Consider the following 11,270-nt stretch of genomic DNA (forward strand, 5'->3'; position numbering starts at 1 on the left):
TTGGGTTGTAGGCATTCTCTTCTTCTCACAGTTTGTATTTTTCTTTGTTGCTGCAGAGACTGGTTAATTTACTAGGCTTGGGTGCTGATGTTTCATGAATGTTGATTGCTTGGACAAAAGTTTCTTCAGTCACCGTGGGTACACTGAAATTTCCCAAATTTTATCGTCTCCTTTCTTTCTACCGCGTGGATTTGTGATTTTTTTCATTGCAGGGAATTAACTTTCTACGGTCTTCTCGTATCTCCTTCAATTGGTGGTATTGATTCCCGCCTGGAGTTAGCGACAAACGTGCTTTGGGTAACCTTCAATCTCTCAGGTGACTCTTGTGAATATTTTGCTTCTGTTGGGATATTTCAATCCAGGTTATTGAGATATCTCATTCCGAATGGATTTTTGGATTAGCTCAATCTTTGCGTCTGCTGCGGTATGGATAATTGCATGTGGCTTATTGTTGTAGTACTTTGTGTCTAACTTTGTTTCGATGTGTTTGAAGTTACACATGCTTTTGAACTGTATTGATCCTATTGCTTGGCTTGAGTTAGTGATTTTGAGGGTAATTGCTTAAATAGTTCATGAAGATAGCTAGAAGATTTTGCTTGTTTTTTGTAACACTTCGAAACAATTGTTGTTCTGGCTTTGCTTGGTCTGCATGTACTTTTGGATAGCTCTGGCTTGTTGCCATATTAAGTATTGCTTGGTAGAGCTCTAATATGGTAGAGCTTTGTAGCTTGGCTTGATTGCTACACGACCTTAAAAGATGAGATTGGCATGGCTTGTGCATGCATATCTAATGCTTGTTGCCTCAGACTACTTTTGCTTAGTGTAAGCTTGTATAAGTATCAATTGTTTCTCTACGTTGTGGATCTGCTTGGCTTGAGCTTGGCATAAGCATGTGATTGGCAAAATATTTGCGGGGAATTTGCATGAGCTTGGCATTGGCATGGACTTGACATGGTACAATGGTTCATACAATTAGACTAGGTGCAACTTATTGAGCATGAAATTTGTCATGATCGCTAGCACATGTAAGGAACTTGTTTGCCTCTAATTCTTGTAGCTCTATCAAAGCAATGACTAACCATCTAGCTAGCAAATTTGGTATACTCCACAGGGTGTTGGAGCAATTTATAGGATTGGGTTAGATTGTGGGCAGTGGGTACTAATTTTGGTACATAATTGGATATGTGGGTAGTTGTGTGGACAGTTGCTTTGGATACTTGTATTGACTAACAAATGCTTAAAATATGGTTGTAGAGGAAGGCTTAAAGTATGACTTTGCTTGCTGAAATTTGTGTATAAATATATATCAGTGGTGGAGTAAAAGTTGGCTATGACTGGTTGGAACTAGTTAAGACTTAAGAGTAGATATACGCTTCATGTTGAAAACTTGATTCATGGCATGTGAAAGCTTGTAAGTACTTGCTAGATCCTCAGATGATCCCGTTCTTTGATTGGCTTTGGCATTTGGATAAATTTAATGCATGCTTGTAAGGTTGTTTTTGAAATTTGATGCAACCTTAACTTTGCATGGGGTTTATCTCTCTTGGCTTGTGTCCACTTTCAGGATTACCTATTCCATTAGCAACTGCTCATGTTGAAAGCATGATCATGACAACTTCTTTGATTTTGTTGGAGTAATGATGATTGAGAACTTGGAAACATAGCTTTGGTCCCGGCAGCTCAGCCCCTAGGTATGAATATACAGTGCTTACTATTGTTTCATTAGCATGTTCAAATTGGCACGAGAGTGATGGAATTGTTGGCTTGGAGAATTTGAGAGTCTTGTATCTTATATATGTGATCTGGTAATGTCGGCTTTTTGTAATTCTGAAGTATGATTATTGATGTTAATGGAATACAACCCGTTTGAACATTAGCATGAGGTTTGCTTGTTTACTTTTTAGCTTGCTCGAGGAGAATACTTCTAGCCATGAGTTCTTAGTTGTCTGTTTTTTTTTTTAGGTGCAAGAGATCTCATGAAATTAGGCTAAAATGACTTAAGTGGTGCTTATTGAAACTGGTTTTACAGAGAGGTTTGAACAATGTATGTCATTTGGTGCAAAAATGGCTAGCTTTTAGTGATGTAAATGCACACACATATTTGAATATTGTGCTAACTAATACAAAAAAGTACGGTATAATTTGAATGGGTAAATCAAATATAAAAATCTCATACTAAAGCAAGTATTTGGTAAGATGGATGTTTGAAGACTGGAGTTGGGAGGAATTGAGTTTGAAGCATTGTAGATGGTTGTGGCATGACATTGGCTTGGTATATAACACTAAGTTTAGCATTTTGTAAGGATGATTTTGTGTTGGACATGCTTGTCTTCTTTCTTTATGCACTGCAAGGTAATCTATATCGCATGAGCTGTTTGAATAGGTTGGTAAGAGTAACTTGTCTACTTAAGTTCTTCCTTCGTATAGGTAATTTTCATCTTGCCAGTGAACCACTTCATGTACAAGAAGCCTGGCTTCCTCTTTTTGATGACGTTAACATGTCAGTATGAAAAAAGAGTTTTTGAATGCGTAGTGAATGACTCATTGATTGGCAAGGTGATGAATGAATTCTTCATAATTTTCTTTGTGACTTGATTAAACTCTGGCATGTGTATTGTATATCAATAATGCGCAAGTTTGTTGATCATGCCATGCTTCTTTGGTTTTCTTTCACAAGAATGTCAATATTTGAAAACTTTAAAACAAAGTTTCCTTCCCGGTAGCCCCTACTCATTCATAGTAGTGGCCTGGTTATGTGTTGCTGCATGATCATAAAGCTTATCCTTAGCTTGTCAATTAGTTCCTTGACTGCCTGTTCTTTGGGTTGTGTTCATTTGGATTTGATTTGCTTGTTTTCTATAGTTTTAACGTGGTAGCAAGCGTGAATAACTTTAGAATAACTTGGTTTGGCTTCTTTTAATTGACTGAGTAGCATGATAACTCTTTCTTATGTTTGCTCATCATGAAGTAAGGTGTTAGGCTAGGACACGCTTTTTTGATATGTTTATGATGTGTCTATGGAATGAAATATTTGGTGTAAAAGTTGTCAGTGAAGCTTGTTGCTAACGAATGGTAGAGAGCTTGATCAATAAATATCATGATATGATATTTAGAGATATATGCTTGAAGTAGGAACAATAATCTGTTGTAAGTAGATTACTGAAAATAACTCTATTGCAACATCTAAATGATGAGCCTGATGTGAGATAATGTTGTTGGCATAAGCTTGAAAGACTTATTTTGCTTGAAAATTATAGTGGCATGCTAGTTTAACTTTAAATTGGCTTGTTTTCATATAGGTGAAGGTTTAGTCACAGCTTTGGAAATTTCGGCTATGGGTACAAGAACTTTGGTAACGCTTGAGAATCATTGGCTAAAGACCAATGACAACTTTGTCTCTCAACCGCTTTCAAGGCTTGGTTCGAAGAAGGTTTGCAATTGATTTCAAAGGAGTGGCTATGACATGAATTTGGTAAACGAAGTAGAAGAACTTATCAAATTTTGAGTGTTTCTTGTTAGATGGCTTGAACCATAAATGTAGGCCTCATCATTTAGCCCGCGGATCCGATGGACTTTTACCCGGCCCGGCCCGCGAGAAAACCCGCTTTTGTGGGTAAAGGGCCGGGCTTAGATTAGAGGTGTGAAATCTGGTCCGGCTCGGTCCGTAAAAACCCGCCAAATAATAAAATATTATACACACATATTTTATAAGGTTTAGAATAAAACTATCGCATTATGAAGTAACTATATTAAGGAAACTTCTCGGGATCGATCGACACCAGTCGATATGATCGGTATATATATTTAGTGACCCTGTAAACATTTGGGCAAATTATAAAAATGTACCATCTCTTAACTTATATTAGAAAAAAGTCACTACTTATGAATTAATTATAAAAAAGTCATCACATTTAAGTGGAAATTATAAAAAGGTCAATAAAATTAGAAAATAGTCACTTTAAAAATATTGTATGGACTATTTTGTCATTTCTTACTCTTTTTCTTCTTTTTTTCCTTCTTTTTTTCTTACTGTCACAGAATCTGTCACACTGTCTATTTACACTAACGGTCACACCCACTGTCATACTAATCTCATTTAAATTTTAACAAAATTTCACATATTTTCACATTTCCTCTCGGCATGTCACAGCTCCTGTCACAAACGCTATCACAGACGTTGTCACAGACACTGTCACAACTGCTATCACACTATCTATTTACACCCACTGTCACAACCTCTGTCACAATATCTGTCACAACCACTATCACACTACTTATTACACTAACTGTCACACCTCCTGTCACACCCAAGGAACAAAATCTCCCCGTTATTTCCGATATATCATCAGATATCTCCATTTTTCAAAAAAACGATATATCTTAGGGTAAATATCTTATTTTTTCCTGTATCTGCGATATTTCTCCGATAATATAAAATATCTCTAATATTTCTCTGATATTGACGATATATCCGATATATCTTCGATATTTTAGAGAAATATTTGAAAATTTTCACTTAAAAAATTTAACTCAATTTGAGGATGTCTCAGATTCTCCTTGACCTAAATTTTTTGATTAATTAATCACCTCGAGCCTCGAGGGATATAAAAAATAAGAGTAGTCCTTCAATCGGCTATTTTCAATTTTTCGTAAAAGATATCGAGAAGATCAGTGAAAGTTCAAGTCTTAACTCTTAAAAGTCAAGCCATATCAGTGACCAGTGCTCTCATTGACCTTGAGAGAATCCAAAATAAAGGGTCACAACATAGTCTCACACTCTCATGACGATCATAAGAGAATATCCAGAATTTTAGTAACAAATGTTCTTCTCGAGGAATATAGAAAGAGTAGTAATCTTTATCTCATTGACGTCCTCTCAAAAGATATCTAGATAAGGAGTCTTCTCCTTCAGCACTATTGGGGAAAGTAAGAAAACATGAGTCACAATGTAGTCTTTGTCTCCTAGAGGTTCCCTCATAGATTGCTAGCAACCTGTGAACCCATCATGGAATGATGATAATACTGAAATTTGACATCCGTATTTTAGCACAAACGGCTTCCTCTTCTGCTTGTGAAAGAAAGTAGAGTACTTTTGCTCTTATTCATACAAAGAAAAGGAACCGTCTTGCATATCAGAAGTTGGAAAAATTCGTATACTACTACTATAACACGAAGTTACGACTACGTGATAAACGAGCAAATGATAATGTGATTAATGAAAACAATTATATCGATCTACTTCATGTTGCTATGAACCACTTCAGAATGACATTGATCCTCTTCATGATTGGATTATGCATGCACACCTCGATGATGAAAATGACAACCCTCCTCCACATGTCGTAGAAAAGGCAACTGATTTTGGAATTGATGTAAACAAGGTATTATCTGATGAAGTTGGAGACCCGGGAGATGATTCTAATAATGCTAGTGTGTGGGGCGGTGTAGCAACTCCAGATTGTTCAAATAGTGATGATGATGATGGTGGTGGTGGTGGTGATGGTGGTAATGGTGATGGTAGTGGTGCAAGTCGACAAGGTGGTAGAGATACAAGGTTTGAATATGGACAATTTTATGTAGGTGGATAATTTGAGCAGTTTACTTGTGAAAGTAATTTTGATCATGCTACCCAAGATGAGAATCATGGATCTAGAACAGGCGGTCATGGTGCGCAACGGAAAAATATGTGCAGGAGGAGGACAAGAGGAATTATTGATGATCAAAATATTTCATCTGATGTTAGTTCAATTGCCTTAAGTTTTGATTCTATCAGTTTAGGCACATAGCACAGTGAGATGTCAAACGAATCACATGAAGTCAACTATCAATATGGTCATCCTATTTATAATTATGGTCAGTTTGAAGACGTTTATGATCAATTATCGAGTTGGGTTCATCCTTACTACCCCATTCTCGAAGAAACTATTAGTAGCTCAAAAAGAGATATATAACTATCATGTTAACCATTACAATTCGTACTATATAGTTCGTATGTCTTGGGCAAAGTAAGCACCTAGAGCTTCTTTCTAGTACTAGATAAAATTAATAATTGTATTTATTTATATGTAATTCAATAATAAATAAATAAATAATTTCGGAAGAGGAACAATATTTTTTTCCAATATCCCCGATATATCTGATATCTCCCTTTTTCAAAAAAACGATATATCCCCCGATACCGATATTTTGAACCTTGGTCACACCTCCTATCACACTCACTGTCACAGACGCTGTCACAACCGTTATCACACTATCTATTTACACCCACTGTCACAACCTCTGTCACACTACCTGTCACAACCTCTATCACACTAGCGAGTCCAATGTCTGCTCTAACTTTTGTTGTTCTTTCTTCAAGTTCTCAAGAGACTCAAGCATAGACTGACGTTGACTGCGATGTTCTTCAAAACTGGCTCGCAACTTCTTTGCCTCTTCAATCTCTATTGCAGTCAATTCTGGAATCTCTCGGATTTGACACTTCTTCTGTTCTAGATCAACAAGTCTTGCACTGTGAAGAAAAAGGTATGCATCTAGCAAGTCCAACGTCTGCTCTAACATATGTTGTTCTTTCTTCAAGTTCTCAAGGGACTCAAGCATATACTGACGTTGATCAAAAGTATTTTGTCAAATTTCTTGGGTTGTCGTGATCAAGCGAAGTTCTACAAACGTCTGAACTTAGCTCCTCGTTGCCTGACTTGGGCGGTTGGAAGCTAGTTACTTGGCGATTCACTGCGTAAGTGCACTGCGAGATGGGAGTTGAGTTGCCAAAGAATGGAGCTTTAAAAGCGAATGGCCCGGTAAGAGAGGGATATACGGTTAAGGTGGTGCCATCATGTTGCTCATCTTCAACATCGTCAAGGATAGTGATTGTCCCGTCCTTGAAACTCTTGAAAGCCGTTATGCTGAATGTGATGCGTAAAGCCTAAAACGCTTTTATTGAGTGCTGTCAAGTCTATGAAATGAAAACAGTCAAGCGATTAGGTCGTTTACGTTCTTCAAACTCTTGAAAGCCGTCATGGTGAATGTGATGCATAAAGCCTAAAACGTTTTTATTGAGTGCCGTCAAGTCTATGAAATGAAAGCAATCAAGCGATTAGGTCATTTACGTTCTTCAAACTCTTGAAAGCCGCCATGGTGAATGTGATGCGTAAAGCCTAAAACGTTTTTATTGAGTGCTGTCAAGTCTATGAATTGACAGTAGTCAAGCGATTAGGTCGTTTACGTTCTTCAAACTCTTGAAAGCCGCCATGGTGAATGTGATGCGTAAAGCCTAAAACGCTTTTATTGAGTGCTGGCAAGTCTATGAATTGACAACAGTCAAGCGATTAGGTCGTTTATGTTCTTTAAACTCTTGAAAGCCGTCATGGTGAATGTGATGCGTAAAGCCTAAAACGTTTTTATTGAGTGCTGGCAAGTCTATGAATTGACAGCAGTCAAGCGATTAGTTCTTTTACGTTCTTCAAATCCGCCGAAAATCAAGGCGTGTCGAAAGCTGTCAAATCACTCGTTCTTCATCAAGCCCAAATCCAAACTCAAGTCTACGAAGAATCATTAAGCTACTAAATCGCTAGTTCTTCATCAAATCCAAATTCAAACTCAAGTTCTTAAGATCAAGTGCCTCTGAGTACGGGCTTGCTTCCAATTATTTTATTTGTGGGAGGTCCAATTATTATTATTTTAACTTCTTTCTTCTCCTCCTGCTTTTAGTCTTCCTCAATTAGTGAAACTACACTTGCTGTATTTCAAAACAGAAAGACACTAACTGAACTTGGGTGATTGTCTTCCTCAGTTAGTGAAACTACACTTGCTCATCACAACTACTTTTAGTCTTCTCCCCTCTATATTCATATCCGCACCACCTCCAATTTCTTTCTGTTTGTCAATTGTTGGAGACCTATATTTGTTCATTGAGCACCGTGCTTTGATTTATTCAATCTAAGCATGAGAGCGGTGCTTTGTAATAGGAGCCGCATCCTGCCACAAGAGGATTCATAGATACCTGAGAACATTTTTTTTGTTTAGTGCTCTGGAAGGTACACTGGACTTTAGAGCAGGGTATTTAGTTTTCTATGGTGGTTAACAGGAAGCATGGATCGTTGTGGCTTTCTGTGGTGTAATTGTGTATCGGTTCTGTATTTGGTTTTGTAGAATCGGAAGGTAGTGAAGAGTATCAGTAGTCACCGTAGTGTATCCATAGTAACCAGAGAACCATAGTACCAATAGTAAGTTAGTAACCAAGAAAACCAAGGTAACCAAGAGAACCAGAACATAGCAACCGTAGTATCATAGAGAACCAGGTACTCCGAAGTAACCAGAAAACCAGAGTATCGATTGTAACCAGAGAACCAAGAGCCATAGTAACTAGAACCATAGTAACCGAGAGCCAAGTAAACAAGAGGCAAGTAACCATAGTAAACATAGCTAGGTAACAAGAGAACCAGAGTAACCATCGATCATCGTAACAAGAATGTAGTAACCAGGAACACAAAGAACCATCCTCGAGGGATTATGAAGGCAACAAGGCCTTTAGTAACAGAACTGTAACAAAAACAAGAGAACGAAGAGAGGACATCGTTCGACCTTTTGTAAAGAACGAACTTTGTCTTCTGGTATCTTTGCAAGGTCTCTGTATCTCGTCTCCCTTCTCTCATTTTTTCCTCACGGTGGTATTGCTCCAGAAGTTCTTCCCTCCACCCAGTGGAGGTTCACATATATGTGCTTTACCGGCACGTGAATACTACTCCCTAACAGAATTAAGCCACTCAACAGAAAATGGTCCAAGAGTACCAGTAAGAAGAAGTCAAAATTATCAGAGCCCACACCAAATGGCAAAAGGTCTCCATGAAGCCAAAGACCTGCAAATTTGCAATTCATGAACCAAAAGCCCATGTTTCCTGACTTTCCTCCAATAACAAGTAATTAAACATACCCATTAATTAGTTATCTTTCTCAATAACAGTCTGATCTGAGACTGTAGAAGAAATAACATAATAACCCAAATTAATACTCCGGAAAAACGGTCTTGGGTTCCGAAATCATGACTAAATTTCTCAATAGCAGTCTGATTGGATTGAGTTTTGTTTCACTTCCACTCTGAGTCAATGATTTACATAGAAGAAAGTGAGGGAGTTGTTGAAGAATTTCAAAATTCAAGAGGCTGATTTCACATTCCCAATTCTGGACAAGCTCGATCTCGATCTCTAGTACATGTGCTCTCCAACCTCGATCATCACTAATTTTCAACTCACTTCCTCATTGCTCTCCGACTTCCTTGAAGTTCCTCGCCAAAGTTCAGCTTCCATCAACAGTTCAACACCAGAGGCGAACCTAAGAGAGAGCAGTCACAGCTTCTGCTGGGCAGAATTTGAATGGGTCAGTTGTGTTTTTAAATTTCTGCTGGGTAGGCTTTGAGAAAGATAGGAAGGAGAGAGTGAGAAGTTAATAATTAATGGGGGGGAAAGAGAGAGAAAAACATATATGGTCAGTGTTTGTGATTGATTGCAATTCTATTATTTTCCAATCTGAACTGATTAAATATGTTATTAATTATAAGAAAATAATTGTTGTCGAGTCATAATACGTACTCCATCCAAACAGTGAGAAAAAGCTACACATTCTAACTTGAATTACTGCCAAAAATGAACTATTAGTACCTACATCCCATGAATTGTAATTTCCAACTACTTTAATCCTATTTTCTGATTTTTGTTTACCAAATTCATGAAATATTGAAGACTTATTATGTAGATCTAGTGAGTGTTGAGGAGATTGTCTTACATTTTCTTTTTTCAGTCCAACTTAAATTTCTATACACAAACCTTAATTTTGGATTTTTTGATGTATACTAGATAAAAATCGCATTTTGACTTATCAAAAATTTTAATCATTCTTGATTTTTTGTAAAAACAATTTCCGCTCACCTATCTTTCAGACCGTAGATCCGCCACTGTTCAACACTAATATTGATTGGAAGGAGACCCCAAAAGGCCAAGTACTCAATAATGACATTCTGGATCGGAAGAAAGAAGAGGTGGTGATTCCTTGAATAGAGATTGAACCCATGACAGGCTCCTCCCCATTCTTCCCAAGCTCAAATGAAGATTATCTTTGAATTGTGCCTTCAGCTCCTCTATTAACAGACCAGTCCCAACAATTTATCTTATATTTTCTATGAATTTTGTCTCCATATGGGTATTGAATTACATGAACCGAAGGATTAAGGGAATCATCGTTCAATTAAGATTATGGTGAAAGCCACATTAGCTTGCAGCCAACACAAGGGTTAGAGCCACATGGCTGCAATTGTGATAAGATAAGATTTTTCTGTTGTAATTTTATGGGACTGGTAATTTTATGGGTTTTGAGCTAATTATAATGGCTTTATGTAGAAAATATTTACAAAATATCGAAACTTAATTAGGTGGACATGTGTTGCAGCCAAAAATGCGCCTTCACCTCTTGAAGTAGCACGATTACCAAAGTGTGAGATCTTACCGGTCCATGCAATCACAAACTTTTCTTTTAATGGGAGCCAAGTACCTCTAATATAATCAAGAATCTTATGTTTGTACTCAACTTCAAAATTACTCCAAGCTTCATTAAATGACGATTCGTCATGAGAATTTATCAAAGTTGTCCACATAAACAAGAAGACGACCCAATCAGCTTCTTCTTCAATATGGCGCTTACAGTTTGTAGCTATGTTTTTCTCAATATGCCAGACACATAAAATGTTGGCTATTCTTGGAAATACAATATCAATAGCATTCATCAACGCCAATTCTCTATCAGATATGATCACCAAAGGATGAACGTCAACTCCCAAAATTTTGCTAAATAATGTTAAAGCCCGTACGTAATTCTCTTCTTCCTCCCTTTGCATGAAGATAAAACATGAATAGAAAGTTGTATTGATACTTATGACTCCAACAATGTCTAGTAATGGCATCTTGTACTTGTTAGTCTTGTACGTACAATCCATCACAAAGACATTTAAGAGACATTTTTATAATTAATCTCTATAATTTGCAAAATAACAAAAAGTGACTATATCGCCCTAACCTCAACCGAAAATTCCCCAGCTTCACCCACAATTTCCGTACACCCTTCAAAATATTCTAGAACCTTGATACTGAGAGTTAGCCGATTGACAGATTGATATCTCATCACTTTAACCAATTAATTTGGGAAATTAATCGCATATTCTACCTCAAAGATCCTCCAAAATTCAACAAAAATTCATACACCACCACACAACTCAAAGCACCATT

General features: G+C 37.2%; 1 long non-coding RNA gene across 1 annotated transcript; it reads left to right on the forward strand.

Moving 5' to 3' along the window:
- On the forward strand, positions 1–3,709 carry LOC126786452 (uncharacterized). Its single transcript, XR_007671195.1, has 4 exons — positions 1–134; positions 213–316; positions 1,565–1,691; positions 3,300–3,709. It is a non-coding gene; the product is annotated as an uncharacterized LOC126786452 (long non-coding RNA).
- The last annotated feature ends 7,561 nt before the right edge of the window (positions 3,710–11,270 follow it).

Source organism: Argentina anserina, chromosome 3 (genome assembly GCF_933775445.1).
Source record: "Argentina anserina chromosome 3, drPotAnse1.1, whole genome shotgun sequence".
Classification (NCBI taxonomy): Eukaryota; Viridiplantae; Streptophyta; class Magnoliopsida; order Rosales; family Rosaceae; genus Argentina; species Argentina anserina.